We start from the raw sequence: 6,566 nt of genomic DNA, 5'->3' as shown, positions 1-6,566 counted from the left end.
GTACACATCATTAAATGGTTTCTCCCATCCTGGCTGGCGATGCCAGCCGGCAACTGCCTTTTCTGCCTTATTGACAATGACTGGATTTTTGCTACTGAAGTGTGCTGATGGGGAGAAGAAAGTTAGCCTTTTAAGAACGGATACACGTTTTTCCTCCATGGCGTATGGTGCCTTCCATGATTCGGCACATTGCCTATCTCGAGTGATCAAGTTGTTGAGACGATGCCAGATGATTGTCGGGAAAGGGCCCTTCTTCCGGGACAGACCGTGACGGGTAAGATCCTAGCCGGAATGCTTGTTTGTTTTGAGACGGATCATTATGCATATCATTAGATTACATACCAAGCAATAGTATAGTTAAAGTTATAACAAGAATGATATTATTTGAAATATTCAATATCCCGTAATTTCATTGATCTTTCAACTAATATATAAAAAATTTATTTATTGTTTTGATACCTTGAAATCACAAGCCACTGATTTCTTAACACAACAAGTACCAAAAACGAGATTAGAGATTTAGGGTTTGAGATAGTGAAATGTTAGGTACGATTTGAGTGTGTGAGTGAATGTGTGAATGTCCTGGAAGTGAAATGAGGATAGAAACAGCTGGTAACACACTCAAAAGTGTGTTGAAACACATACTCCACGGCAAATGGGTATTATTTGATATCTTACGTATTTCATTAGGCCCCCTAATGGAGTTCAAATTAACTAAACAAATTTATTATGTGACTCAATCAGATAACACTAAACATATAATTAAAATAAAAGCACCTAAATTCACAAATATAAACCTAAGGGCAAAAATGTCAACTTACGTCTATCCCAAGTTTTTGTCTATTATATAATTTTCTTTTGATAGAATGCACTCACGTGAGTTTAATAACGTTTTCTAACTCTTCAAACATGTATGAAGGAAATAATGAAGGTTCATGGTGGTAATGATTAACAAATACCGCATATTGTTAAGAGTAGATTGGAAAGACAAGGTAACTTGCTATTGCAAATTGAGTGTGATCAAAACCTCATAGATGAAGTTGTTACAAATTTGGCTCGTTAAATAGAAGTGGAAGACGTTGAAATGACGAAAATTTGACAAAAATTTGAAGAGTGTATACTCCGTACATTTAACGTTAAAAATGAAGAAGTTTGATGGGTTTTGTATACCATGAACTGAACATGCATGCAAGTGATCTCAAAAAGAGTTAAAATGGTCAATGTGATTTTTGTTCATTTGTTTTTGCACTATGTATGCTAGAGTAGTTTTTTGTTAAGTGTACTTGAAGTCAGAGACCATTATGCATATGTACTTACTTAGAGTAACACCGGCCATTTTTTTAAACACAGCGAAAAACTTTAATATAAATTAGCGTAACCACAACATTATTAAATTATTACACAAAATCACGTTATTAAGTTTAAAAGTACAATACGGTGTTACTTATTACAAAACTTTTATTACATGCATTCCCATCAGAGTTCGCAAAGTCAAACATGTCTTGAACTTCACCATCTGATCCCTCACATCAGTACAACCTGCAAGGGAGGAATGTGGGAGATTAGCGCACCGCTAAGTGAATGAAATATATCTACAGAATAAGCTTAACCACCAACCATACAGTAATCAACAATCGTGCTTACAACCAACAAGCACACAAACAAAAACACTGTGCGGTTGACGGCTGGCACACGGCCCTAGCTGAGCGGGCTAGGATCTAACGATAGTCCTTCCTACCAAGCCTATGCATAAACGTCCAAATGCAATGCATGCGTCCTTCTATGCTATACTAAACAGACTTAGGATTTGGACCCAACCTGACCCAGCCTCGGTTGACCTCATACGAACCCGACCTGACCTGGCCTCGGTGGATTCCCAACCTGAACCAGCCACGGTTGGCGTCAAACACAGTGCGCACATAGATTATACAACAACAAAGCATGCAATTATTCAACTAGCATGGCAATCACTATACTACACAAGTTAATCAGAATTAATCACAGTAGCATGACTTGCTACTTAAACTCTATCCGAAGATAGATCCACTCACCAATTACCAGCAACAGTTCAGATTCTGACTACTAAGCTTTCTCTTTGTTCTTTTCACCTAGAATAGACATAACCCAGTCAGTAATCAAGTCTTGATATCATTTCAACAACAAGACATCAATATAAACACAAACACTTAATCACTTAAACAACTGATTTGTCAACCGTACGTGTAACACTCGCACACACGTTTGAAAACCCTCAACTGTGCAGTTAACACTTCATTCGTACGTTTAATCCTTGACCAAACATTCAACTCAACAACAGCATATCTATACGGTTGACCACACGAATGACTAGTGACTCGTTGTCGTACAGTTCAGCTACATGATAATAGTCACACTAATAACCCACTCGCACGGTTCACCGTGAGGTTGATCACCTCAACCGTACGAGTGAATGCTCACTCGTGCGAGTGATGAAGAACAACAACAATAAATGTTTTGACGGGTTTCAACCCAAAGATACTATTTGTGATGTTTTTGGAAAATTGCTAGCTCACAAAGCACATACCACACATATGGATCATTTAGCAAGCAACAAATAACACAAACAACCTCAAAACAACTAGATTCAAGCTAATTTAAGTCACAAAACCCAACTTAAAACAAACCCAATTTTCTAAGAATTTAGACATCAATTCAAGCATGCTAACCTGGTTTGATGATCACAAAGATTATAAGAATCAATCCTTAGAGCTTCTTGGTCTGATTTCTAACTCGAATCAATTAAGGTTTTGAAGATGACAAAAACTAGGTATGGGCGAGTTTTAGAGAGAGCTCTAGAAATAAACTCAAGAAGCAGCATACCCCACAACACACGGATATTTATCAGTTATCTGACATCTTTAGTACTAAGTTAGGCAGGCCTAACGGAGTCCAATTTAAACAAACAATTATGTTCTGTGAACCTTGTCATAAACTGATCTTAGCCACATACACAATCAATAATAATCATCATAATCATATTATTAAAATAAAAGCATATAATAATGCACACATAAACCTGAGGGCAAAATAGTCATCTTACTTCTAGCCCAGGTTTCTGTCTGTTACATTTAGTATGTCCTTGGTTTTTGTACTTGTTTTAGGCGTATTATGAGAAAAATATGTAATATATTTATGAAAATTGACTATTGGGACAGTTCAAAATGAAAATCAAGCCTATTAAAATAAAAATCAGGCATAAGATCAATGAATGTATTGTATATTCCTATATGTGTGAGTGTTAATACATATGAGTTACATATGTAATTCATACAGATTACATACGAAGTAATAGTATAGTTAAAGTTCTAACAAAAATAATATTATTTGGAAATATTCAATAACCCGTGATTTCGTTAATCATTCAACTAATATATAGTAATAGACATTGTCAATTTTTTCTTATATTTAAGATAAATTTTACTGCATTTATTTAAAATATGAGTAAATGAGTATAATAAACAACGATAAATTAGTTGGTTTAATTATAATTTTTAGGAGGAAAAAAGTAGAAAAAATTATGTCATTGGTACCAGTGATTTGTATACTTTTGCATGATAAAAGCTAAACTTTTTTTTTGTATGGTTGGTACCTAGGCTTTGCTTATTTTATTTGTTTGGTACCAACACCTCACATGTGCAATGCATATGTGAGGGTAATTTCATCATTTTACGTATAATAAGCAAAGTCTAGGCTCAACCATGCAAAAAAAAGGTTTAGTTTTTGTCATGCAAAAGTGTACAAATCATAGGTACCAATGGCGTAATTTTTTCATAATATATAATTATTAAAACTTATAAATTAAAATTTCTAAATATAATTATAATTAAATCAATTAATATATGAGATAAGCATGTTAAAAATGGATACTGTGGATAGCTACGAACCGGGATAAACAAATTCAATAGAAAATGTAAGGCTTCAAGAATTTACCAGACTTGTAACATCCAATAGAATCCAACAACAATCAAAACGAGGCCCTAAACCCGTTTCCAACAAGACCCGGTTTGTACCTCCACCCGAACCTGCTAAACCGAAAGGAATCCAGATTGTTCAATCGGAAAAACTAAGAGCAATATGGAATTGGGCAAAATTGTATAACCTGAAATCACTAACTATTACATATGAGGACCTCTGAATCTGAATATATAGTATAACAAGATGACTAACTAACTACATAACTACCAACCTCTAACAAACTTTCTAACAGATTAACCAACTATACATAACTTAATGGTGTGAGATATTTATCAATCTTCAATCTTTGGCTTGAAACTGTGTAGTTGACTTTTGTATTGACTTCTTTGGTTATACCATTACCCTCCCCGCAAGTTGGCAATGTGTAAGGATCACATATGCCAAACTTGGAAATAAATTTGAAGCGAGGTGTTCTGCTCAAACCCTTGGTTAAGACATCTGCTACTTGGTCCCCTGAAGGAATGGATATTGTGAGAATTTGACTTGCCTTGACTTTATCTCTAAAAAAGTGACAATCAATTTCAATATGCTTTGTTCTAGCATGTTGAATAGGATTTGAAACCAAAGCAATAGTAGATTCATTGTCACAGTATATATGTACAGGTGTGGTGTGTGAAATCTTGAAAAATCATTGAGTAAGCTTTGCAACCAAGTAATCTCACATGTACAAGCTGCTAAAGCTATGTACTCTGCCTCGGTTGATGATCTTGAAACAACCTTTTCTTTCTTGGATTCCCAGGATATTAAACATGGACCCAAGAAAATACCATACCCTGTAATGGGCCTCTTGGAAGTTAAGCAGTTAGCCCAATCACTATCACAGTAAGCTTTCTGCATTGAATGGAAAGTGTAGACCTTGACCAGGGCATAGCTTTATGTATCTTAATACCTTGTGGAAAGCATTTAGGTGACTGGTCCTAGGGTTTTGACCAAATTGACTTAAAGTTTGAGCTGCAAAGGACAAGTCTGGTCTGGTAATGGTAAGGTAAATCAGTTTACCTACGGTGTGGGTGGGATTAGCAATTTGATCTATTTCCTTCAATGGTAGGAAATCCGCATCCGCGAGGGTATATGGGGGGAATGGTCAATAATACCTGCAATGTCTAAAAGTTCCAAAGCATATTTCCTCTGAGACATGGTGATGCCATCTTTGTTTTTTTCGAAAATTCAATCCCTAGATAGTAATTGATTGTACCTAAATCCTTAATACTGAATGTAAGGTGGAGATTATTCTTGACATCTTGAATGAGGTGAGGGTTTCTTGTGAGAAGTAAGTCATCAACATACGTGACCAAGGCCAGAAAGGTAGTCCCTTTGGTGTATGTGAGGAGGGATGTGTCAGCATAACTCTGTTTGAATCTCAATGAAAGCAGATGAGTTGTGAGTTTAGTAAACCATTGTCAGTTAGCTTGTTTCAGACCATATAGGGATTTAAGGAGCCTACAAACAGGGTTAGGGATGTTGGTGTGTTTGTATCCTTGAGGTAATGTCATGTAAACCTCTTCATGGGGGTCACCATGTAAAAATGCATTGTTGATGTCCAATTGGGCAATATCCCAATTGTGGTGGACTGCAGTTGCAAGGAAAACCTTAACAGTTACCATTTTAGCTACAGGGGCAAACGTTTCAGTGTAATATGTGCCCTCCTTTTGGGTAAATCCTTTAGCAACTAGTCTGGCTTTGTATCTTTCTAATGTACCATTTGCCTTGAGTTTAATCTTAAAGACACATTTGCTACCAATTACTTTCTTATTGGTGGGTAACGATGTAATGATCCAGGTTTTATTTGCTTCTAAGGCAAGAATCTCATTAATCATAGCCTCTACCCATTTCTTATTTTTGCATGCTTGTGTGTAAGATTGTGGTTCTACTGTGGTATTAATGTGTCTTGTTAAGGGAGTGAGGATATTGGAGTAGTTTATATATTTAGAGTGATGAAATTTAGTGAGAGAATTAATGTGGGGGAGAGAGGTGTGGTAGTCTTTATATTTGATTGGAGGTTGATGTTTTCTTTGAGATTTTCTTGGTTGAGGTTGAGGAGTGAGTGTTGGTGGTGTAAAAGTTTATGTGAGTGTTGGTGGTGTAGGAGTTTCTAAAGTTGATTGTGAGTGATGTGGTGAAGGTGATGTATTTTGTTGTGAGAGATGAGTATTTGAGGGGTGGATGGAAGATGGAGTAGTGTTGACTTCAATGTGTGTGTTTGGAAGGTCAGTGTGAGAGGACAGATAAAATGGAAAGGAGTTTTGATGTGTGGGAGTGGTGGCATTTGAGTTGAGTTGTTTGAAAGGAAAGATGGACTCATTGAATGTTACATGTCAGCTAGTGATGATTTTGTGAGTCTGGAGGTCATATAGGATGTAGCCCTTTTGTGTTGATGGGTACCCTAAAAGGACAGATGGAATGAACCTAGAAGTAAATTTGTCAGAAAGGTGGGTATGGATATTAGCTTGGCAGCCAATCACTCTAAGATGTTGCAGGTTAGGTGGGTGTTTGTAGAGAAGTTCATAAGGACTAAGATAGTTCAGTGGTTTGGTGGGAAGTCTATTGATGAT

This window comes from Rutidosis leptorrhynchoides, chromosome 3, assembly GCF_046630445.1.
Source record: "Rutidosis leptorrhynchoides isolate AG116_Rl617_1_P2 chromosome 3, CSIRO_AGI_Rlap_v1, whole genome shotgun sequence".
NCBI lineage: Eukaryota > Viridiplantae > Streptophyta > Magnoliopsida > Asterales > Asteraceae > Rutidosis > Rutidosis leptorrhynchoides.
Note: the sequence above shows the minus strand (reverse complement) of the source record.